Below are 26,321 nucleotides of genomic sequence, written 5' to 3' on the forward strand. Positions count from 1 at the left end.
CGGAAGCCTCTTTTTCTACCAGTGATACAGTCCAATTTATGTGGGGTCGGGTGGGCCAGCATGGGCCGGAATCCTACATGGCGGGCCTGCCCGGGCACGCCTGGCATCCCCATATCCGTCTAAGATGTATATGGGCTGGATATCAGGAGTGTCGATCAGTCCGGATGTTTGGGCCAGAAATGGGGCATCGGGTTGGTGTCATTTTTCAGTTCCGGCACTGACCGGGCAGCCCACCCGGGTGTTTGGGGCGGTTATGGGGTCCAATGGAAGATGCTCTAATCCCCTTAAAGGAGTATAAATAAATGTTGAGCACCTTAGCATGTTCACAAGGTTATATAAAGATTGATACAGTAAATATGTGGGCATTAGTTGTCCTTATTCGTGGTCTGCGTAGTCACGTTATAGTATTTTTGGTCGGCTAATGGCTAGTGCAGGTCACCAACTCACTGTTTCCTTCTTTATAAATTTGAGTGCTTCATGTTAACACATATCTATCAAGCTACATATATGTATTTACCAGCATCGGTTGCAAAGTTAAATCTAAGCAATTTATTTTATCATGCATGAGAAATGTGCCGTGTTGGCGTAGGATTAGAAGTCACCGGGATATACAGTAGTGAAAAATGATTTGGTGTCGCTCGCTCATCGAACGTGCAATGTACGACTAGACACCTTGTGTGGAGTACACCAGTGCTTCCTGCTGCCATTGGCAGTTTTTCCGCAGGTTGCATATACATATTCCCGCAAGGCCAAGAAGCGCCACTAGGCCGTTGGGCTGCCACCACAGTGCAAGATGTATCTGCTGTACCCAAGCGACTGAGCTCGCTGGCTAGAAGGAATGCCTGGGTGCTGATAGTTTCGCGTGTACAGGGAAGCTGCAACAGCGACTGTAGTTTGCTCCAACCATCTAGTCTAGCCAGTTTGAATCGATACCTGCCCAAGCCTGTAGTTTTCCAATGTCGGTTGAGAGTTCAATCTCAGTTGATACTTATGTATGCAAAATTATGTTCCTTCTTTCCTGCTAGACTACGAGCAAAAAGCAGCCTGGGACGTGAGAAAGGGAATTTCAAGACAACTCTTGTTGAATTGTATATGTCACATTACATATACATCACGCAATTTTTTATCAGGCAGGACATTCATGTCCATACTAGCAAGCGCCTACTCGATTCTTCTATACAAATATTCAAGAACACAGTTATTTTTTCTTTCATTAATAAATATTCCAGGCACCAAGCAGGGATCACTATCAGATGTACACTCCTAAAATAATAAAGCAGGTGTCACTATCAGATGTGCTTCAGGCGTACTTCTTTGTTCTGCCGTATCATTTTTATACAATCTGGCCGGCCAATCAAATGTGCCCATCATTTTTATACCACTAGCCGGCCACCATAATCCACGGCAAAGCACAAGCCCTTTTCCTCAAACAACTTCGTACACGTGCCATCCTAGCTTGCATCTGCCTCTGCAGTACTGTCATTGTTACAGTTTGGTGCCTAACCGAATATGGCCATCCACAAGGTTTTGCTTCTTGCCATACTTGGAAGCATCTGCCTCTATGGCACTGTCATTGCAGCTCGTGAGCTGAACGATGACTTGTCGATGGTGGTCAAGCATGAGAACTGGATGGCGCAGTATGGCCGTGTGTACAAAGACGCCACTGAGAAGGCACGTCGGTTTGAGATTTTCAAATCCAATGTCGGATTCATTGAAATGTTCAATGCCCAGAATCATAAGTTCTGGCTCGGCGTTAACCAGTTCGCTGATATCAACAATGATGAGTTCAAGACAACCAACACAAACAAGGGGTTCAAAGCAAACGCCATGTGAGTTCTTTCGACAGGATTCAGGTATGAGAATATGAGTTTTGATGTTGTTCCAGCAACGATGGACTGGAGAGCCAAGGGGGCTGTCACCCCTATCAAGGATCAAGGCCAGTGTGGTAAGTACACAAAATATGTGTTGCACTGCATATATGTGTTATTATTTTATAGGATAACACTATAAGAAATTAACAACACAATTATTTCTAGGCTGTTGTTGGGCATTTTCTGCTGTTGCCGCGACAGAGGGCATTGTAAAACTGAAAACCGGCAAGTTAATCTCACTGTCAGAGCAAGAGTTGGTTGACTGTGATGTTCATGGTGAAGATCAAGGCTGCGAGGGAGGACTCATGGATGATGCCTTCAAATTCATTATCAAGAACGGAGGTCTGAAGAGATGGACTAATCCCCTTCGCTCCGCCTAGGCTCCCTCCCCTCGCCTAGGGTTTCCGAGCCGCCGCCGGCGGCTCCCCCGCGCGGAGCCGCCGCCGCGGCCGAAGCCCGCCATCGCCGCTCGCTTCTCCTGCTCCCCCGCTCCTCCCTCCTCCTCCTCCCGTCCCTGTACCCCCCGCGTCGCCTCCCCGGGCGAGGTGACCGGGGGGCCCCGACGCTGTTCCCCTCCCGCGCGCTCCCAAGCTCCTTCCCCCTGCCGCCGCCAGCGCGCCGCCGGGCCTTGCCCGCGTGGTGCCGGCGGCGGCGGGCCTGCCTGTCCCCGCGCGCGGCCTCCTCTGCTCGGGCGATGGTGGTTGGCGGCGGTGTTCCTCGGCTGGCGATGGTGCGTCCTGGTGGCGGGGTCCACGGGGCGCGGGCGTGTCTGATGCGATGGCGTGGCCGTTGGCCGCGGGGCGCGCGGCGGTGCGGCTAGCCGCCGGCCTTCGCTCCGCCCAGATCTGGGCTCCAGCTGGGTTGGGGCGGGCCGGCGTTCTGGCGTGCGGCGGCGTGGCTCCCTGGCGGTGGTGGCGCGGCGTCGAGGGATACGGGTGGTGGCGGCTTCGTCGGCCGAGGTGCTGCAGCGTGGCGGCAGGGGTTGTCCGGATCTCTGGGGTCCGGACGGGCATGTGCAGGCCTGGTAAGCTCCTGTCGTCACGTCCGGTCGGCTCCGCATCGGCGGTGGTGGTAGTCCCCTCCCATCGGCTGAGTTGCGGCTTCCCCCGAGCCCGTTGGCCCCTCGTCCCTCCTCCAGGTCTAGTGTCGGTGGCTCAGCGAGACGCCGTTGATGGTTCAGTGACTGTGGTAGCACATGTTGGTGGGCGGCAGTTCTGGTGGAGCGCTTCCGATCGTCCTGGGTGGTGGTGGTTGTTTGGGTTGGGAGAAATCCCTGGTGGCTTGTCCATCACCGACATGGTGACGCCTGCGGGCGCCGCCGGACCTTCCTGAAGGGCGTCGGATCTGCCCCTTCCCCACTGCCCTCTGCGTACCGGGGGAAACCCTTGGACTTGTCTGGGCAGCAGCGTCGTCGTCGTCGCATTCCTTCCTGAAGGTGTTGCTCGGTACGCGACGCCTCAGAGTGCTAGAAGCGCGATGGTACTTCTCCGGTGGGTGCAGCGGTCACTAGCCATCTTTGTTTCGTCAACCTGCCATTGTCGGCATTTGTTTCTTTTTCTTTTTCTTTTTCTTTTCTTTTGGGCGTGCTTGTGCTGCTTCCGCCCCAGCACCTATCGTGGATTGTATCGGATGGTTGCTTTGTAATACAAAGCGGGGGGAAACCCTTTTTCTTGAAGAACGGAGGTCTGACCATGGAGTCCAGCTACCCATATACTGCAGCCGACGACAAGTGCAAGGCTGGATCCAACAGCGCCGCAACCATCACCAGCTTCGAGGATGTGCCTGCCAATAACGAGGGTGCCCTTATGAAGGCGGTGGCAAACCAACCAGTGTCCGTAGCTGTGGACGGAGGTGACATGACATTCCAATTCTACTCTGGTGGGGTGATGACCGGCTCCTGCGGTACTGACTTGGACCATGGTATTGCGGCCATTGGATATGGAAAAACTAGTGATGGCACAAGTTATTGGTTGATGAAGAATTCATGGGGCACAACTTGGGGCGAGAATGGGTACTTGAGAATGGAGAAGGACATTGCAGAAAAGAAGGGCATGTGTGGTCTTGCCATGGAGCCTTCATACCCCACCAAATAGGATGATCACCAAATGCCACCTAATCATGCATATGCACAATTCTCTAATAATTAAGGTCCCCATGTCCTATGTATAGTTCATATGTGTCCATAAGTTGTGTACGATGATGTATATTATGTCCATACATTGTTATACTTTGTAAATTAATACCGTGTGTGATATATTATACAGTACGTGAAAAATAGATTAAGAATTATGTTTTTTTTGCGGGTCAGATTAAGAATTATGTTGATATATATCCATGAAGCTTTCAAATGTCCAAAACATTTGGCTATGTCAAGAGTACACTCTAAAGGGCATTTTCATATATATGATTTTTATATCTGGTCTTTTCGGTATTTATTGGAATGTAATGTCTTAACTGAAAATTGAAGGCATCCTACTAGTGATTTGTACCACTAGAGAATACTACAAGCACTATTCAAAGGAATCAATCCATTGCAACAAGATTATGGGAAAACTCCAACTTCCCAAATTGGCCTAACGCACAACACCTTATGATAAGGTGATAGGCTATGACAAAGGAGACATGATTATGTTATCATAAATTTGCATACTATGATGTTCATTGGAGTAAAATGCATAGAATCACTGATGTGGCACTTTACGAAATGTGGCACTTTGCATAGCAGTGAAGAATCGCCAGTGGCAAAAAACACTGATTCGTTTTCTGAGACCGTTTTGACGCGGCCAATCACTCACGGGCCGACAGCGGTGACGACACGCCGCTAAGGCCGTTAATGGCCATGTCCGCAGTGGTTGGGCCAGCCATCACTCCCATCCCTAGCCGTCTATCTCTCTTCTCTCTCGCGCGGGAAGGGCAGTGGTGGTGGTGGCTCGGATCAATTGGCGAGGGAGTGGTTGGGAGCAAGGTGTGGTGAACATATTCAGTCACCTTGGCTGGCCGGCGTGGCAGAGGGCAACTGCGTCGAGGAGGAAGATTGTTCAATTATTCTTGGAGGAAAATTTGTTGATCTAGTGTCAAATGATGCTGGTCTAGCTCTGTGAGCTGCCTCCCGCGCCAAAAGACTGCCTGGCGTGCCTCACCGCGGCCGCCAAGAAGCTCACCAACTACGGCGCGATCAGGTGCGCTGATGTCCGAAGGAGTGAGGGATGCTTCCTGGCCTATGTCGACGGTGACACCTCCTCTACGCACGAGGATGCCTTCTGCGACGTCATCTTCTTCGGCCAGGAGGTCTACCCCACAGTCATACGGAAGTCGTGTCAAACAGCGAGATGAAACTACACAAGGAAACTAAAAAGATCGATTGTATCTCATGAATTTGTCAAAATTCGTCCAAAAAAAGATTCAAATATGTGCACGAAATTCAACATATAGAGTGAACAAAACTACAATCCGATCACCTGAATGGAATCAGAACATCGAGGTGCGAATCGAAGCAAAGTTGTGTAGAAGGGATGAAGGAGATTAAAGAGGTTCTTAGAAGAAAATACCTGCTAACCACGTACCGAAAACCCTCGATTTGAGTGTTCCCAAGCGATGCAGGCAAAACGGTGCTATAAGAACCGTGTGATACAGGCCCAACAGTGTTCACATATAGCCAAACAGTCCAACACACACAAAAAAAACTGCATCCAGCTGGCCTGGTTGGGCTCGATGCAGCCTACCAAACGCGTCGTAAGTGGGTGTAAAAGCGTCAACGCTCAAGAGGCTATGCAGGGAGGAGAGAGCCCAAAGAGGCTATGCAGGGAGGAGAGAGCCCAATGAGGCTATGCAGGAAGGAGAGTGCTCTGACAAGAATATTGCAGATTTTGCAACCAAGAATTTGGCGAACTAAGACAATTTTCAGTCAAAAAGATCTTCCCAAGTTCCTTAGCCTACACTCAATGTTCTAGTCCCTTGTTGTTAAATCGATCTGTATAAATCAAGTGGTAGCTGAAAACTACTCGTAAAATCAACTTACTTTTGTTGTAAAATCAAGCGGTTGCTAGAAACTACTCCCTCCATCTGATATTAAGTGACGCTCAAATGGATGTATCCACAAGGATACATCAGTAATTGTTGGAGATACGAAGGAGCAAAAATGAAATCATCTGATTCAGTATAGCACTATTGTGGGATCCAGACTTTTGAAGCCTGAATTTGTGATTGTCTCACGTGTACCTAGCAGAGCATATACGAACATAATAAATAAGTTCATTTTGGTTTAGAGAATCATGCAGGTCACTCATATGAAGCTAGCAGACGTCAAAGGATTCATATGCAAAGTAATGGATCCTCAGATCAAAAATATATTACCATGGCACATCTGTACGCTTCTTCCTTGCTTATGTCAAGACTAGCACATATGCGCATGCGTTGCAACGGGAGAGATATTTCTTTGCGAGAAGCAATGGGACAAATAATTGATGTGAAGAGAAAAAACGATCTCCGCAACGGTGCAATAGAGCGAGGAGTTGTGGTCTTGTCGCGGTCATGTTTGTCCCGCGAGATCTTGATAGTCGGTGTGGCGGCAACCATCCTACTCGTGCATTTTTTTCCTTCGGGTCTGCCTCCGTCATGTGGTTGTGTCTGCCACCTCATTTGGTAGCTATGCAGCGGTTGTGTCTGCCTCCTTATTTGGTAGCTATGCGACGACCTTTGGGGCACGGTTGCTTCGATCGCTCTCACGATGGCGTAACCAAATAGATTACTAATTGTAGCGCATAAATCCCGTTTCATCAGCATAATTAGCGCATAACCAGATATCAATGACCCTTCTTTATTAGGGTTTATTCTCTTTGTTTTAGCGCTCATGTGCCCATAATATTTTTATTCGAGCCAAACCAACATATTCTTTTTTATTCGCACGTGCAAGTTAGCACCCGCAATAATTTATGGAGTCCCTCTTTCTGCTCAATTCTCGAGATAACTTACTTATTTTGATATAAACTTCTTATTACCAGACAATCTATGGACATATACAAACTGGTGGGAATTTACTATAAAGTTCCAAAGCGATACTATTCTCATCATAATTGAAAGATAGATGAGCTGGTTTTGTCCATTGACATAATACAGAAGGTCCAGTTCCATCGGGGCTTAAATTTTTGTTGCTCATTCGTCTCACAGAAAAAGAAATGCGTGGGTAGGCCCAGTTTGTCCCACTCGGGTTACAAACAAAAAAAATTCAGGAACTATGAGCGGGCGGAACAAAACCTATATGTATATTTAATAGGAGGACCATCAATTTTATGTACCCAAGCCGCTCTAGCTCAGTTGGCATTCGCCTGAGGATGTGGATGCACTGTCGCAAGTTCTATTCCTTGCGGGTCGACGAATATTTTTGGCTCCCTCGACGAGGATTGATGGGACAGAGGCGGACAACCCAGTAGGGGAGTGCAGTTGAGGCCCAATACTGCCCGTGCGACGCAATTTTTTTCTTGGGCCAACTGCGTGGGGCTACTATATGCCGCTAGTTGCGTAAAATAGCATGTGGGACACACATTAGTTCGTGTATGGCCCAACACACTGGCAGGCTCCAAGACGACCAATGTTTGTAAGGCACGCAAAAATCCAAATAACAATGTGTTGAAGGATCAAAACCATATCCTCAAAGAACGACTACGTGCTGCTAGCCACTCAAAGAAACGAGTCCTATCAACCAATGGCCAGCTCGAACTGTTAAGAACGTACTCCAAAGTCAGATTCGAAATAATTTTTGTTTTTTTGAACATTTTAAAAAATATAAATTGTTGAATATTCTTGGAAACATGAATAATTTGGAAAATCCCAATTTTTTAAAAATTCTTTACATTTTCAGAAATACACAACAAAATTTGACATGTTCGAAATTCACAATTTTATTTGAAAACAAGAACCTTTTATAAAAACATTAAAAAAATTGAATTTGTGTTGTTGAAACGAAACATATTTTAAACATTCAGAACAATTTTAGAAAATGATTTTTATTTAAACTCGGATATTATTTTTAATTTGCGAATATTTCCCTAAAAATAATTTTTTTTCGTATTTGCAATATTTTCTAAATGCATTTTTTTGGAAAATCGTGAACAACTTTGGAAAACGCAAAGAAAAAATGGAACATTTTTCTAAAATTTAACCAATATTGGAATGAGAACAAAGATATAAAGTTCTACAAAACATGATAGTTTTTGGAATTCTGAACATTTCGAAAAAAATCGGTTTTTTCCGAAATTATGAATATTTTTGAAAATTATGAATTTGAAGAAAGGGGTGAAAGAAAAATAAATTTGAAAGGAGAAAAGGCAAAATAATAAGGAAAGAAAAAGGGAAAGAAGGGAAAAACAAAATGGAAACATAATACAGTAAAAAAAAGGTTCAGCCCAGCGTGGGAGTACAGTGCGAAGCTGCAACTATTTGACGCCACATGCGATTATTAGGGTTTTCCAGGTGGGCATGAAAATAAATGGGCTGACTTTGATGGGCCACATTGCAGGCGGCCCAGGTACGAAATTCTGGCGTTTTTCTTTTCTAATACACGAACAGACATAAATTTAGTACTACCTCGAATAGATAAAAATATTTTTGATGGTGAACGGATGAAAAAATTGGAGAAACACACCTTGCTTTATTAGTGTAGGGTTATAGAATCAATAGAATGTAAAATTACAAATCAAGGAAATTTTCTAACCAAATGATAAAAGGTATAAGAGTGCCACATGTAACAATATATTTTTAAGAATTAATGTAGTCTAATAGTATTGACAAGCTCAATCAGATATGCAGAGAAGGCCAGAAATGAAATGGCACCTCCTGGTGTTTCAAGCTATATTGGTCAAAGATATTTAGCCACAAAGTTCAAATACATATATAATCTAGACAATGCATGCCTAAAGACCATAGTGTTCTGATGATAATTGATCTGCATGGCGATCAGGACAACATAATCCACAAAATACAGTGAGAACACGCTGCCACAATCAAAAAGCTAAAAGGAGTATATACTATGGGAAACTGATGGCACAGATAAACCGGCAAGCAAGCTATCATTAGTCCATAGTATTTCTGACTCCCGCCAAACATCGGACCATGAATTTAACACAAAGTCTGCAATGTAATACCACAAAGTCAGGTGCCAAAGGAAGCAGATACCAAAACAACCTCCACTGCTCCACAGATATTAAGATAAGTTGGAAACCTCCACCATTGTGAAAGGGTCCTGAAAGGAGTAATCAGTTCCTTTCTTGAAGCTCCAGGGCTTGCCTCCTTCAGGACCTATGCTCCCGAGAAGCACCATTTGGCAGGATCTACTGGCCATCTTGTTAGAAGCTTTCTCCAATTTAGAATGACGTGAAGCTCGGGTTAGCCATGGAGATGGACGCAGTCCTCAGTGCCCTCGCGCTCTAGAAGAAGAACTTGAGGAAGGCAACCTCCCCGAGCTCCCATCGGAATTCTCTGTAAGAGGACACCTTGATCCACGACTTGATGCATTCAGTGGGCTTGGCCAGCTTCCAAAAGTTGAGGTTCAGCCTGGCGGTGCCAGCTTCATAATCACATTTTTCAGACTGCAAGAAAAAAAACACTTAAATCACTCACAATTCAGCTTCAATGATCATGTTGAGTATATAATGCTGATACACACAATGCAAAAAACTGTAGTTAGCAATGTGTTGTTTGTCATGTGTAAATTCCGTAAGTCTGGAACGAGCACTACAAGACACTTACAACATCAACATCACGAATATTGCCAAGTAGTACGATATATGACCACGGTGAGAGACGTTATATCAATTAACAAGAGGTTAAGAAGCAAAGCAATCGACATCAGGACAACTGCGTTGTACATTATCTGCAATTAATCAATCGTAAGCTGAAAACACACCATCTACAGTGAACCAAATCTGCTGCTACAAACATTGTACACATAAGAAGACATAGTGGAATTCGGTATGAAGGTAAGCAAAACATGAAATGGAAAAAAATTACCGTCATGTTCAGTGCCTTCAAATTGGGAAAGCAGACAAGGAAGGAGAGAACCATCTTGGCATAGTTGTGGTTTCCGAAACGCGCATTCACACTCAGGATCTTGATGCTAGTGGCCATGGTGCTTGAGCTCACCTTCATCCAGGCATGCAGGAATGAACCCAAATTAACAAACAAACAAAAACTAACATTTAGTGATGGATCTCCATCGATCAGCTGAACGTTTCGCTAACGAAACAAACTGTCAGAGACTGCAGACAGGAGACGTATGTACAGACCATGAAGATGGTGTCTCAGGTCTCTAGGATGGTGCTCCCTGGCTCCAAGATTCCTAATGCATGCAGTGTGGGAGCATCGCCAATCCTCACCATGGTGGACAAACCACCAAGATTGCTCCGAAAACCCTCCAGGATGAACCGCTCTAGGCGAGGAGCCTTCACCACCGCGATACCCTCCAGAATAGAGCCGCAGATTTGGACCCAAGTGGAGGCTGTGGCTCACGAGGCGAAGACGCAGCCCCTTGTTGCCTCCATGGATGTTGAGGGTCACGGTGGACGGAACGAGCTGTATTTAGGACCGGCTCGTGGCCCGCTCGGTCCGGGCAGGCTCGGTCCTGGCCCGGCATAAAATTCAGCCGGTCCGGTCCCCGCAAACGGGACCGAAAATCCCTCGGTCCGGTCTGGTTAAAGCTTGGTCCAACTGAGCAGACCAACGAACAGGAGCGTTCGAAGCCGGCGGCATGGGGGGGGGGGGGGGGGCGTGCCAAGGGCGTGGCAGGGGCATGGCGGGGGGGTGTCGTGGTCATGGCAGGTGTGTGGCGGGCGCGTGGCCGGAGCTACGACTGCTGTCGTCGTTCGTGCGCTGGTCAGTGCCGTCGTCGCTCATCCGCGCGGCCACCAGCCTCCCTGACACTGGCAAACATGTCTAATGGATGCACTGTGCTCGGATCTATCACCTGGCAGGTAGAACATGAAGCGGGAGGCGCTACACCGCCGTTGTACACCGGCCGTCATGCATCGGCCATCGTGTCAGGTTCTTCGTCGCTACCATGCCCCGGCCTCCCTCCTGTATTCCTAAGCTCCCTCCTAGCCTCCCAAAGTCGCCGGACACCTCCACGACGAGCCCCACTACCTCCAGTGCCCTCCATGCGTCGCTGTGCTCCGGTGCATGCTCTGCAGTGACCGCCGGCCGGTCCAAATGAGCCGCCCGGTCCGGCTCGGGCTTCGTCGCTGACGGTCCGTCCCTGAAAACAGGACCGCGACGCTGCTCGGTCCGGTCCGGTCCGTACCACCGACGGCCGGTCCAAGCGACGGCTCGGTCAGGGACCGGACCGGCCCGGACCGTGTCCACCCTAAGTTGAGGTTCTCCAGGACGGGGCTCTGGGCGACGACGAAGTCGATGTCCCCTTCCTCCATGACGACGTTGCAGATGTCGAGTTCACGGAGATGGGGATTTGCGGCGGGCAACCTGGCTGTAGAGGAATAGGATGCAACTCTCAATATTCATTGGATGCATATGCACATGTATATATAGTACTACAAGGGGAAGTCATATCCTTATAACTGTACACAAGGAGGAAGACTTGGAGTACAAGGAATACATGTGCTAAATACATATACTCAACACTGTCCACGTCCGAGAACTTCCAGAGGCCGATGTAGAGGTGGGTGAGGGTGGTGACGGTGAAGAGCACGGACGGGAGGGGCACGTCGAGCGGCCACGGGTGGTTCACAAGGACCAGCTCCTGGACGCCCTTGGCGGTGAGGAGCTGGAGCCAGCGTGCGAGCTGGGGCTGGTACGCGCTCATGTGGCTGCTGGTGAGATGGAAGTAGGGGGTGGCCCCGAGTGCGCCTCTAGGGTATTGGATATGGCGGTGATGATGGCCGGCGAGTCGGTGGGCGTGAGGGGAAAGTTTTGACCTTTGGGGCGGAGGTGGGCGGAGGTGAGGATGATGGGCGCGTCAGCGGTGTCGCAGGCGGGCAGGTTAGGGATGAGCTCGGCGCAGATGTAGGTGAGTAGCTGCTCCGTGGATCGGCCTCCGTCGCGGGGTCGGCGTTGGTGAATGGCGCCATTTCGGGCGGCGGCGGGCGTGCTCATCCCTAACCATTTAGGGTTGGGGATCTGGGAGTGGTGACTGAAGTGAAGCAGAGTGATTCCCATTTTATAGTTTTTAGATTTTAGTTGGTCCAAATTCCTACGCAGCCACCTTGTCTGCGGGCCTACCATGAGTCAGCTACTTACTATTTATCGCTCTTGTTATTTAGTTCAGTTTCACTAAAGCACCTCTAGATGTGCCATAAGTATTGCACATCTAAGTCCTATGTTATTGATTTTACATCAAGATTTGTGTGGATATTTTCTTTTTCTTTTCCTCTTTGTGTCTATTTATTTACTGCTCTTACATTTTTTCCTCTAGCTAGGGTTCTACCCATCTCTCAGCGGTGCTCTAGCCGATGTTGAGTTTCATTCCCCGATCCCGGCCATCCCTCGAGTTCTAGGCTCAGACCTATCAAGGGGTGATCCCTGGATCGACGCCGCGTCTGCCTTAGGTTTTTCATTGTGATATGGGGTTTATGTTTTCTCGGCCCGCCGATCTCAACCTCGGGTTGGAGCATGATGGCAAGTGGCGCGTCGGGATATGGAACTACTCTAGATGGTGTGGAAACCATGATGAAGGAGCTAGGGCTTCATGAAGAGGACCGCGATGATGTGGTCCTCGAACAGGAGGTGTCGCCGACGAAGGATACCCTCTGGATGGTCATCGTCAGAGTTCATACAGATAAGACTTAGAGTTGGTACTAGTTTTTCAAAAATATGATAGCTTCCTGGGATCTATACAAATAAGTGAAGATCCGTCCCTTAGATGATAATTTATATAGGCTCCGGATTTCTGTTTCGTTGAGTGGGAGAGAGTCATGGAATATGGCCCTTGGAACTTCCATGACGGTGTGGTGATCATTGCCCCTTATGATGGTTTTTCAAGCCATCATCAACGAATACACTAGAGATGTGGGTTCAAATCCATGATCTACCTGATGGGCATGTGCATCCTTTGAAATCATTGGCAACCAAGGTTGGAGAGTTTGTGTGTGCAGAGCCTCAGTTCCATGACTTCTCACGGAATTTTATATAGAGTTAAAGTCAAGGTAAACATTTGCAGACCACTGAAAAATATTGTTACGATGATCAAAGATAACAAGAAGCAAATCTTTCTTGTTAGGAACGGGCGTATGCCTGATTGGCCTGTTGTTTGTGGTCATTTGGGCCATCTGTTTAAAGAACATTGGGATGTTGTGTGATACATCTCCAACGTATTTATAATTTTTGATTGTTCCATGCTATTATACTACCCGTTTTGGATGTTCATGGGCTTTACTTTACACATTTATATCATTTTTGGGACTAACCTACTAACCGGAGGCCCAGCCCGTATTGCTGTTTTTTTTGCCTATTTCAGTATTTCAAAGAAAAGGAATATCAAACGGAGTCCAAACGAAATGAAACCTTCGGGAGCGTGATTTTTGGAACGAACGTGATCCAGAGGACTGTGAGTGCAAGTCAAGTAGCAGTCGAGGCGGCCACGAGGGTGGAGGGCGCCCCCCCCCTACTGGGCGTGCCCCCTATCTCGTGGGCCCCTCGGGCGTTCACCGACCTACTTCTTCCTCCTATATATACCCACATACCCCGAGAATATCAGAGGCGACCACGACAAACTATTTCCACCACCGTAACCTTCTGTATCCGCAAGATCCCATCTTGGAGCCTTCGTCGGTGCTCCGTCGGGGGGGGGGGGGGGGGGGGGGGATCGGCCACGAAGGGCTTCTACATCAACACCATTGCCCTTCCTATGAGTTGTGAGTAGTTTACCACAGACCTTCGGTACATAGTTATTAGCTAGATGGCTTCTTCTCTCTTTTTGGATCTCAATACCATGTTCTCCTCGATCTTCTTGGAGATCTATTCGATGTAACTCTTTTTGTGGTGTGTTTGTCGAGATCCGATGAATTGTGGGTTTATGATTAAGTTTATCTATGAGAAATATTTGAATCTCCTCTGAATTCTTTTATGTGTGATTAAGTTATCTTTGCAAGTCTCTTCGAATTATCAGTTTGGTTTGGCCTACTAGATTCATCTTTCTTGCAATGGGAGAAGTGCTTAGCTTTGGGTCAATCTTGCGGTGTCCTTTCCCAGTGACAGCAAGGGCAGCAAGGCATGTACTGTATTGTTGCCATCGAGGATAAAAAGATGGGGTTTATATCATATTGCATGAGTTTATCCCTCTACATCATGTCATCTTTCTTAATGTGTTACTCTGTTCTTTATGAACTAAATACTCTAGATGCATGCTGGATAGCGGTCGATGTGTGGAGTAATAGTAGTAGATGCAGGCAGGGGTCGGTCTACTTGTCACGGACGTGATGCCTATATACATGATCATGCCTAGATAATCTCATAATTATTCGCTTTTCTATCAATTGCTCGACAGTAATTTGTTCACCCACCGTAATACTTATGCTATCTTGAGAGAAGCCACTAGTGAAATCTATGGCGCCCGGGTCTATCTTTTACCATATAAGCTTTTAATCTACTTTTATTTGCATCTTTACTTTTCCTATCTATATCATAAAATACCAAATATATATTTATCTTATCATACTATCTCTATCAGCTCTCACTTTCGCAAGTGGCCGTGAAGGGATTGACAACCCCTATATTGCGTTGGTTGCGAGTTCTTTGTTTGTTTGCGTAGGTGCGTGGGACTTTTGAGGAGCCTCCTACTGAATTGATACCTTGGTTCTCAAAAACTAAGGGAAATACTTACGCTACTATTGCTGCATCACTCTTTCCTCTTCAAGGAAAACCAACGCAAGCTCAAGACGTGGCAAGAACGGTTTCTGGCGCCGTTGCCGGGGAGGTCTTCGCTCAAGTCAAGACATACCAAGTACCCATCACAAACTCATCTCCCTCGCATTTACATTATTTGTCATTTGCCTCTCGTTTTCCTCTCCCCTACTTCACCCTTGCCATTTTATTCTCCCTCTCTTTCACAATCTTATTCTCTCTCTTTCGCTTGCCTTTTGTGTGCTTGCTTGCCCTTATGTCTTTGCCTAAGAATACCGACCTTCATCTTAGAAGGTTGGAAGAGATTGAATCAAACGTTAGAAGTTTTATGACTTTACAATTTGGGCATAATCATTTCTTCAGAAAAGAGCTTAAAGAACAAAAAAAAAATTGGGGTTTATGAACAAAGGGCTTGATGATATGTCTAAGGAATTTTATGGTTTGAACTCCCAAATTACTCGGCTTGAAAATTCTATAGCCCAAATTTCTGATAAGCAAGCTACCTTAGTCAATAAGATGGCTGCCAAACCAGAAAAGTTAGGTGAAAATAATGATGAAGATCTTAAAGTTATTGATGTGTCCCCTATTAGATCTTTGTTTTGCAAGATGAATCTTAATAATGATGGGACTGGAGATGAGTCAACTTTAGTTAAAAGGCGTCCCAATGATTTGGAGTTTCTAGATCTTGATGCTAAATTTGGTAAAAGTGGGATTGGAGAGGTCAAGACTTTAAATAGCATTAAACCCACTATCTTGGATTTCAAGGAATTTAATTATGATAATTTTTCTTTAGAAGGTTTTATTTCCTTGTTGCAATCCGTTGTGAATTCTCCTCATGCTTATAGTCAAAATAAAGTTTTTACCGAACATATTGTTGATGCCTTGATGCAATCTTTTGATGAAAAACTTAATTTGGAAGTTTCTATACCTAGAAAACTTAACGATGAGTGGGAACCTACTATAAAGATTAAAATTAAAGATCATGAGTGTTATGCTTTGTGTGATTTGGGTGCTATTGTTTCCACGATTTCGAAAACTTTATGTGATATTCTAGGTTTCCATGATCTTGATGATTGCTCTTTAAATTTTCACCTTGCAGATTTCACCATTAAAAAGGCAATGGGAAGGATCAATGATGTTCTCATTGTTGCAAATAGAAATTTGGTGCCCGTAGATTTCATCGTTCTTGATATAGATTGCAATTTTTCTTGCCCTATTATTCTTGGTAGACCTTTCCTTGGAATGATTGGCGCGATTATTGATATGAAGGAAGGGAATATTAGATTCCAATTTCCATTAAGGAAAGGCATGGAGCACTTTCCAAAGAAAGAAAATTAAATTACCTGATGAATTGAGTGCCAAAGATGGCACTACTTAGATCTATCCTCGCTTTTATGCCTAGCTAGGGGCGTTAAACGATAGCGCTAGTTGGGAGGCAACCCAATTTTATTTTTGTTTTTTGTTTTTGTTCCTGTTTAGTAATAAATTTTTCATCTACCTTCTGTTTAGATATGTTTTTATGTTTTAATTAGTGTTTGTGCCAAGTAGAACCTATAGGATAACCTATGGTGATAGTTAATTTGATTCTGCTGAAAAACAGAAACTTTGCACGCATAAAATTAGTTTTGTTAATTCACAGAGACGTGATTTTGCATTGATTCTTTTTGCTATAGATGAATAGACAAATTGTCCAGGACTTCCTATTTTGGTAGGATTTTTAGGGTTCCTTAAGTATTCGAGGGTTACAGATTGCTACAGACTGTTCTGTTTTTGACAGATTCTGTTTTTCGTGTGTTGTTTGCTTATTTTGATGCATCTATGGCTAGTATTAAGTGGTATGAACCATAGAGAACTTGAAATATAGTAGGCTTAATACCAATATAAATAAAGAATAAGTTCATTACAGTACCTTATGTGGTGGTTTTGCTTTCTTTCACTAACGGAGCTTATGAGATTTCCTGTTGAGTTTTGTGTTGTGAAGTTTTAAAGTTTTGGGTAAAGATTTGATGGACTATGGAATAAGGAGTGGCAAGAGACTAAGCTTGTGGATGCCCATGGCATCCCAAGATATTCAAGAATAGCCAAAAGCCTAAGCTTGGGGATGCCCCCGGAAGGCATCCCCTCTTTCGTCTTCGTTCATTGGTAACTTTACTTGGAGCTATATATTTATCGCCACATGATATGTGTTTTGCTTGGAGCGTCTTATATGATATTAGTCTTTGCTTTTTAGTTTAGCACAATCATCCTTGCTGTACACACCTTTTGGGAGAAGCCCACTTGATTAGAATTTATTAGAATACTCTATGTGCTTCACTTATATCTTTTGAGCTAGATAGTTTTTGCTCTAGTGCTTCACTTATATCTTTTAGAGCACGACGGTGGCTTAATTTTGTAGAAATTGCTAGTATCTCATGCTTCACTTATATTATTTTGAGAGTCTCTTAGAACAGCATGGTATTTGCTATGGTTATATATAAAATTGGTCCTATAATGGTAGGCATCCAAGTTGGGTATAATAAAACTATCATAGGAAGTGAATTGGATGCTATGATCAATTTGATACTTGATAATTGTTTTGAGATATGGAGGTAGTGATTTTAAAGTCTTGCTAGTTGGGTGATTATGAATTTAAAGAATGCTTGTGTTGAAGTTGTCAAGTCCCGTAGCATGCACGTATGGTAAAAGTTGTGTAACAAATTTATTGCATAGGGTGCTCTTTTGATTGCCTTCCCTTGAGTGAAGGTCGGGGGCGCGCGATGGTTAACTCCTACCAACCTCCCCCCTAGGAGCATGCGTAGTAGTACTTTTCTTCAAGGGCTAATAAAACTTTTGCAATAAGTATATGAGTTCTTTATGACTAATGTTGAGTCCATGGATTATACGCACTTTTACCTTTCCATCATTGCTAGCCTCTTCGGTACCGTGCATTGCCCTTTCTCACCTTGAGAGTTGGTGCAAACTTTGCCGGTGCATCCAAACCCCGTGATACGATACGCTCTATCACACATAAACCTCCTTTTATCTTCCTCAAAACATCCACCATACCTACCTATTATGGCATTTCCATAGCCATTCCGAGATATATTGCCATGCAAATTTACACCGTTCCGTTCATCATCATGACACGCATCATCATTGTCATATTGCCTTGCATGATCATGTAGTTAACATTGTATTTGTGGAAAGCCACCATGCATAAATTTTCATACATGTCACTCTTGCTTCGTTGCCCATCCCGGTACACCGCCGGAGGCACTCATATATAGTCATATCTTGTTCTAGTTTTGAGTTGTAATTCATGAGTTGTAAATCAATAAAAGTGTGATGATCATCATTATTAGAGCATTTTCCCTAAATAAATAAATAAAAAGAAAGGCCAAAAAAAAGAAAGGCCAATGAAAAAAATGAAAAAAAGAAAGGCCAAAAAAAGGAAGGCCCAAAGAAAAAAAAGAAAAAGGAAAAAAATAAAATAAAAAGGAGGCAATGTTACCATCTCTTTTTCCACACTTGTGCTTCAAAGTAGCACCATGTTCTTCTTATAGAGAGTCTCATATGTTGTCACTTTCATATACTAGTGGGAATTTTTCATTATAGAACTTGGCTTGTATATTCCTACAATTGGCTTCCTCAAATGCCCTAGGTCTTCGTGAGCAAGCAAGTTGGATGCACACCCACTTAGTTTCTTTTGTTGAGCTTTCATACATTTATAGCTCTAGTGCATCCGTTGCATGGCAATCCCTACTCCTCATGTTGACATCAATTGATGGGCATCTCCATAGCCCGTTAATTATCCTCGTCAATGTGAGACTTTCTTCTTTTTTGTCTTCTCCACGCAACCTCCATCATCATATTCTATTCCACCCATAGTGCTATATCCATGGCTCATGCTCATGTATTGCGTGAGAGTTGAAAAAGGCTGAAGCGCGTTAAAAAGTATGAACCAATTGCTTGGCTGAAACCAGGGTTGTTCTTGATGGGATTATTTTGTGTGATGAAACATAGCCTAGCTATATGATTTTGTAGGGATGAACTTTCTTTAGCCATGTTATTTTGAGAAGACATGATTGCTTTGATTAGTATGCTTGAAGTATTACTATTTCTTATGTCAATATGAACTTTTATTTTTGAATCATTTGGATCTGAACATTCATGCCACAATAAAGAAAAATTACATTAAGAATTATGCTAGATAGCATTCTACATAAAAAATCTGTTTTTATCATTTACCTACTCGAGGACGAGCATGAATTAAGCTTGGGGATGCTCGATGCGTCTCCAACGTATCTATAATTTTTTATTGTTTCATGCTAATATATTATCTGTTTTGGATGTTTATGGGCTTTACTTTACATATTATATCATTTTTAGGACTAACCTACTAACCAGAGGCCTAACCCGTATTGCTGTTTTTTTGCCTATTTCGGTATTTCGAAGAAAAGGAATATAAAATGGAGTCTGAACGGAATGAAACATTCGGGAGCGTGATTTTTGGAACGAACGTGATCCAGAGGACTTGGAGTGCAAGTGAAGAAGCAGTCGAGGCGGCCACGAGGTTGGAGGGCGCCCCCCCCCCCCCTACTGGGCGCGCCCCCCTATCTCGTGGGCAGCTCGGGCGTCCACCGACCTACTTCTTCCTCCTATATATACCCACGTACCCCGAGAACATCAGAGGCGACCAGGAAAAACTATTTCCACCACCGTAACCTTCTGTATACGCGAGATCCCATCTTGGAGCCTTCGTCGGCGCTCCGCCAGAGGGGGAATCGACCATGGAGGGCTTCTACATCAACACCATAGCCCTTCCGATGAGTTGTGAGTAGTTTACCACAGACCTTCGTGTCCATAGTTATTAGCTACATGACTTCTTCTCTCTTTTTGGATCTCAATACCATGTTCTCCTCGATCTTCTTGGAGATCTATTTGATGTAACTCTTTTTGCAGTGTGATTGTCGAGATCCGATGAATTGTCGCTTTATGATCAAGTTTATCTATGAGAAATATTTGGATCTCCTCTGAATTCTTTTATGTGTGATTAAGTTATCTTTGCAAGTCTCTTCGAATTATCAGTTTGGTTTGGCCTACTAGATTGATCTTTCTTGCAATGAGAGAAGTGCTTAGCTTTGGGTTCAATCTTGCGGTGTCCTTTCCCAGTGACAGCAGGGGCAGCAAGGCACGTATTGTATTGTTGCCATCGAGGATAAAAAAATGGGGGTTATATCATATTGAATGAGTTTATCCCTCTACATCATGTCATCTTTCTTAATGTGTTACTCTGTTCTTTATGAACTTTATACTCTAGATGCATGCTGGATAGCGGTCGATGTGTGGAGTAATAGTAGTAGATGCAGGCAGGAGTCGGTCTACTTGTCACAGACGTGATGCCTATATACATGATCATGCCTAGATAATCTCATAATTATTTGATTTTCTATCAATTACCCGACAGTAATTTGTTTACCCACCATAATACTTATGCTATCTTGAGAGAAGCCACTAGTGAAATCTATGGCGCCCGGGTCTATCTTTTATCATATAAGCTTTTAATCTACTTTTATTTGCATCTTTACTTTTCCAATCTATATTATAAAATACCAAAAATATATTTATCTTATCATACTATATCTATCAGATCTCACTTTCGCAAGTGGCCGTGAAGGGATTGACAACCTCTTTATTGCGTTGGTTGCGAGTTCTTTGTTTGTGTGTGTACGTGCGTGGGACTTTTGAGGAGCCTCCTACTAGATTGATACCTTGGTTCTTAAAAACTGAGAAAAATACTTACGCTACTATTGATGCATCACCCTTTCATCTTCAAGGAGAACCAAGGCAAGCTCAAGACGTAGCATTGTGCACCCACCATCTGCACTTGCTTTCAAGGACATGAGAGCAACCTAGTACATGGGATGTCTGCCGCCGGGGTCAGAGACAAGCAGGGCGGGGATGAACTCATTTTAGATGTAGGTGAGTAGCTGCTCTGTGGATCGGTCCACCTAGTGCAGGTCCAAGCCCCTGCGCCACAAATCGACCTCCGTCATGGGATCCATGTTGGTGAATGACATCTGCATGTGTCCGGCCATGGTTGACTGCAGATGAGCCGGCGAGTGATTGAGGATTTGGTAGTGGCGAGTGAAGTGAAGCGGAGGGTGGTGCGTCACTGCGGAGGTGGATGGTGGTGGGTGGCCATTATATAAGGCTTTATGTTTAGTTGGTCTGAATTCCGGCACAAGATGTCTGTGGGCCTATCTAGAAAGTAGAAACACCGATTACAACATGGAACACATATCAAAACAAAAACATACACATATTCATACAAGCCCTATTATAAAATGCGATTGAAGTTGAGGAGCATCAAGATTGATGAAGTCATCACAGGCACCTCGCCATCGACCGAGAAGCATCAAGCTTGATATTTGATATTGCCATCGCCATTATTGCAACGGTAGCCATCGTATTCATTCTCATGCCGCTCCCTCCTTCGGATGAGTGGTGGCTAACATAAGGAAAAGCGGGAATGTGGGGAGTCCATTCTCTATCATGAAAGAGCTCGAGCCCATGGCTCGGGTAGTTTGCCAGCTAGAGCAGGCCAAGGAGCACGGCTCAGAGCTCGCGAGGATGGTAGCACCGGCACCCTAGATGGTTCCAACGACGGCATTGTAGATAGGGAAAAGCCATGGGACATTGCAGCAGTGACGACTTTTGTTCGGTGGTGATAGTGTGTGGTGTCTCCGACGACGGGGAGAGGATGGGTCGATAAGGCAGTGGCGACGTAGCTTGCTGGACGTGCCAGTGGGGAAGAAGTGTTTTTTTTTGTCGAAAGGCGACGGAGAAGTATTGTAGGAGGAGGTGGAGGTTGGGAGAGGAAAGTGCACCACGCCAACAAAAAAGGGAATTGAGAGGGGAGTTGGGAGGAAGCAAAATTTTCACTTTTGTTGAGATGAACGACTATTTTTGCAAATTAAATGTTTTTTATGGGAGTGTGAGTGCTCTAATCCAGATTGGTATTATACTCTCCCAACAGTTTAATGTCTTTGATATTTTTACGCCTTTGATTAGTATTTTATTGTTTGATTCCTTAAGTATTTGAATTTTTGGAAGTCCTTGAATTATTCCTACTTTGTGCAAATGGAATTATTTTAGATTTTATTGAAATGTTATTTTTGTATTTAGCAGCCTATTAAAGTAAAACAAAATAAGCACATATTATGGAAATTATGAGAATAGACAGGAATATTAGGTTGTATCTGAGAAGATTAAATTCATGAGTTGGTAGCAGTTGATTGGTTGAGCATGATCCACTACCTAGCTACACCATTAGAAATGCATTAGAGGGTAAAACATGATTTGCCACATCGTTCTTCGGTTTTAAAACTAACTTAAAATCTTAAAAGTGCACGCGCACTATTCATCGAACCGAGCGGCCGCGCCTCGACCGCTCGTTCGGTGCAAATCGTGCGCCCATGAGACCCAGGTGCTTTTTTGTCGGTTTCGTCTGTCCCTCTCGTTTTCTTCCCATCCCCACACCATTCCACTGCCACCGCTCCCAAAATCCCATCCTCCACGAATCCAATCTCTACCTCCGTCACAACAGCCTCAACCACAACCACGGTGTTGTCGGATAGTCACGGCGATGACATCTCCGCCCCGGCACGGTTCGAGCTGCAGTGGTTGGCTATTTTTCTGCTGGACAGCTGCGCCGCCGTTTGTGATCCCGGACGGATCTGAGGAGCTCCGTGCTGGATCCGCTCGTCCAACGTCTTCATGTGGAGCTCCGGCTGCTCGGACGCCTTCACGACGTCGGCAAGCCCTGCGCCGCCGCCCCTCGCGCCCCTCAAATCGGACGCGATCTGGAGCTTGTGCACCACCTATGGAGGAGGGGTAAGGGTTCAGGGGCCGCCGTGAGGTCTGGGCGTGGCTGCAGCAGCTGGGGGAGGAGGAAGCAGGGGCTTCGATCTAGCTGAAGCAGCCGGAGGAGAAGGAAGCAGGGGAAGGGAGCTCGTCCTCGATGCAGCAATACGAAGACAATAGGGGCTAGGAAATGGAGTTCTTCGCTGACCAAATCGAAGCCCGTACGCACTCCGGCCTCCTCCAATCTCTCCTTTCTATAATCTCCATCTCCGTAGGTGATGTAATCCTGAAGCTAAATACACTCGCATTGGCTTGGGATTAGGAAAAATGCGCATATGTGATACTTCTAGCTTTATAGCCCATAGCTTGTTAATTGATTGCTAGCTTCTGGTCATATTCGAGTAGAATAGCATAGTAGCATACGAGTTCTAGGTACTTGATATCAAACAACAATCTATGATTTGATTTAGGAGCGAACAAGCAATAGTGCACACCCATATATACGCAGCCGATCAAGGGAGCAGTCAAAGTTGCACAATGACTGCTAGACAGTTGTCGAAGTTGCATAAACACGGCAGCATAGTTAAGGGCCTTAGGGTTAGTTGTGTACAAGTTTTCACGGATTTAATGTGAAAGTTTTTTAGCCATTTGTGCAACCGGGGCAGCTTCCCTTGTGCAACCTCTTATATTGAACTCGCCAACTTCATGTTAAAAATAGCCAACCTAAGTTTTTGTTTTTGATGGATTTTTCTGTTTTAGGGTGGCAGTTTTTGTGTACAACTAGGCAGCAAATCATGTGCAACTTTTATTTTAATCAACCAGGGTAGTCTTTCTGAGGCTGCTATTTTTTTAGTTGCACAATGTGGATGCAAACAATGTGATCCGTCTGGACCACACAGTGATACAAAGGCACTCTGTAGCCAATTTGTTTTGCAACTAGGAAGGTCTCGTTATTCAAGTTGTTTTGATTGACTTCCCAACCAAGTAGTATAATTTTTTATGGGTGGCAATTTTTTCGCTCACCCAGGTAGGAATTCATGTGCAACTTTCTTTTTAATTCCTGTGCAACTTGTTATCTTGAGTTGCCAACTTCACATTAAGAGTAGCCATTTTTTTTCATTTTTTCTGCCCATGTGCAACTTGTTAATTTAAGTTGCCAACTTCATATGTAAATGTAGCCTACCACACCTCCTATTTTGTCTCCCCCTGTGCAATTTTGTTAATTTTGACTACTATGTTTGTTTTTTTCTGTTTTGCAGAGACAAAATGGTTGGTGAAGGAGATGTGCCTGGTAGTGAAACAGAGGTTCATATTTTATTTTTCTTTTATCCTATGACCATTTATTAATGCTCTTTTCTTTTACCATCTCAGTAGTTCAACCTTTTTTGTTCATTGTAGGGTTCTCCAAATAGGACCTCTTGGCGAGACTTAAAATGGGCTGCTAAGCGGGATGAGCTTGCCTCCTCAGGCTTTTCTAGTTGCACAAGAGTACCTGATTAGTTGGCATCCTCAGCATTTCTAGTGGCACAATACCATCCAACTAGTTGACATCCTCAGTCTTTTTGTAGCTGCATTGACACCCTCAGCATTTTCTTCTAGAAGCCTGGAACCTGAATGTGCAATTTTTTGATTGGTCATGCAAGTGCTGAATATTTGTTTTCCCAAGGGTATCTAATTAATTGGCATCCTTAAGATTTGTAGTTGCGCAAAAGTATTCAATTAGTTGGCATCTTCAACCTTTCTACTTGCACAAATAGTATCCAACTAATTGACATCCTCAGCCTTTCTAGTTGCACAAGAGTAACTATTTTTTAGTCTCATCTTCAAATTTTTGAGGGTTTCCCAAGAGTATCTAATGACTTGGCACCCTCAACCTTTCTAGTTGCACAGGACTATTTAATTAGTTGGCATCCTGAGCATTTTCTAGTTACACAATAGCATCTAACTAATTAACATCCTCAGCCTTTCTACTTGCACAAGAGTAACTATTTTAGTTGGCATCCTCTGCATTTTGTAGTTGCACAACTAACATAATATCAAGTTGGCATCGTCAACCTTTTTTATCCAGTTTTTCTGAAGAACAACAAATTTTTTATATGCAGTGTTAACTAATCACCTTTGGCACCTTTTGTTTTGCGAAACCTTAGGTGATCACGTCATAATCACCTTTGGCACCTTTTCTGATGACAGGAAATAGAATTTCATCTTCTTTTCTGTTTCACCTTTAGTATATAGAACATCCTATAGAACACATTCCCCCTATTGAAATTTGTGTGAGACAGGACTATTTTTACGCCCATTTTTAATACTGTTCTTGTGCTTTTTCTAGTCTGGTTTCTTTGATGCACACATTTACAGCAAAAGTTGGCTTTGGATACAAGTTTAGCTGCACAATTATATGCAGACAGCAAATTCAGTATTTTTTAGTTTACACTAGTTTGTGTGTTGGTTGCACACATTTTTGCATGAAAATATAGACTGAATGTAATGTCTGTGCAAATAGAAGCCCATATTTGTGCCAACTAAACGTGGATGCAAAACCAACTTTTCATGCAATGTGTGCAACCAACAGCCAAAAGACTAGAACAGATGGACTCCAGTCTGGGTTGTTTTGTTGCACACATTTGCGTAAAAAGGTTGGCTTGGACCCTTGCTTAGTTGCACAAATATGTTCTTATTGCAGAAATAGTACACCTAGTCCATCTTTCTAGTCTTGGATGTATTTTTGGAACACATGTTGCATGAAAGTTGGTTTTGGACCAATGGCTTAGTTGCACAAATATGAGCTTATTTTTGCACAAACAGTACACCCATTTTGCAGGAAAGTTGTCCTTGGATTAATGCTTAATGTGCACCTATTATTTACTCTTTTATAGTTTTGGCTATTGGTTGCACACATTATAGGAAAAGTTGGCTTGGATCCATGATTTAGTTGCACAAATATGTACTCCTTTTGCACAAACAGTACATCCACTCCATGTTTCTAAGCTGGGTTATTTGTTGCACTTTTTTTTTGCAAAACTACTCCCTTGTGTCTATTTGCACACATCTAGACAGAAGTTGGTTTTGCTACCGAGTCTTGCACAGAGTGGTGTTTAATTACATAGACATCAGATTACTGTTGCTACTCCCTCCAATTATGGAGAAGACCGGTGGCAGATCCAGAGGCAAAGGGGAAGGGAGAGTGAAGAAGGGAGGATCTGGAGCCAGAAGAGAACTTAACTTGATTGATGTTGTCTGGTACGCCTCTCTCCTCCCTCTTGTTACTACTTCAGTTCTTGCCAAAAAAAACACCTTGTTTGGTTTGCTATGGCAGCTCTGTTGGTTTTTGGATCCAGGATGGGATCCCCTCTCTTTGATGGAGAAGAAGAAGGAGATGCCGTGGAGGAGGAAGTGTGGGCGAGGGAGGCGCGGGAGGCTTCCGGAGGGGTAGTGGGGTCACGTGATAGCGACTAGACCTTGGGTTTCTGTTTAGTGGTTTTGTGGGTCGAAAGCATGCTGTTTTTGGAACCGGAGGACAAAATTTTCCTTTTCTGGCTAGCCGCACGCTGTTTTTGGTTGTCATCAAAGTTGGTTTTGAAAAAGTTGCATCCCATAGTACAAAAATTGCATCATGTAGTACCAAAAGTTGGCAGTAAAAAATGTTCATCGAAACATATATAAATGGGGTCTAGTTTTAAAGTTCTCATCGTGAGAGTTCCAACGGTGAAAACTAATCTTAATTCCAATGTCTGGTTTGGAAGTTATAGCCTTTTGAAATTT

The 26,321-nt window shown here is 44.3% G+C and overlaps 2 pseudogenes; one reads left to right on the forward strand and one right to left on the reverse strand.

Annotated features, from left to right (window-relative positions):
• Positions 1-1,509: 1,509 nt before the first annotated feature.
• On the forward strand, positions 1,510-3,964 carry LOC123040241 (senescence-specific cysteine protease SAG39-like; annotated as a pseudogene).
• A 5,105-nt stretch (positions 3,965-9,069) lies between these two features.
• LOC123038888 (uncharacterized) lies at positions 9,070-20,791 on the reverse strand (annotated as a pseudogene).
• Between the last annotated feature and the right edge of the window lie 5,530 nt (positions 20,792-26,321).

This window comes from Triticum aestivum, chromosome 2B (assembly GCF_018294505.1).
Source record: "Triticum aestivum cultivar Chinese Spring chromosome 2B, IWGSC CS RefSeq v2.1, whole genome shotgun sequence".
NCBI classification, from domain to species: Eukaryota; Viridiplantae; Streptophyta; class Magnoliopsida; order Poales; family Poaceae; genus Triticum; species Triticum aestivum.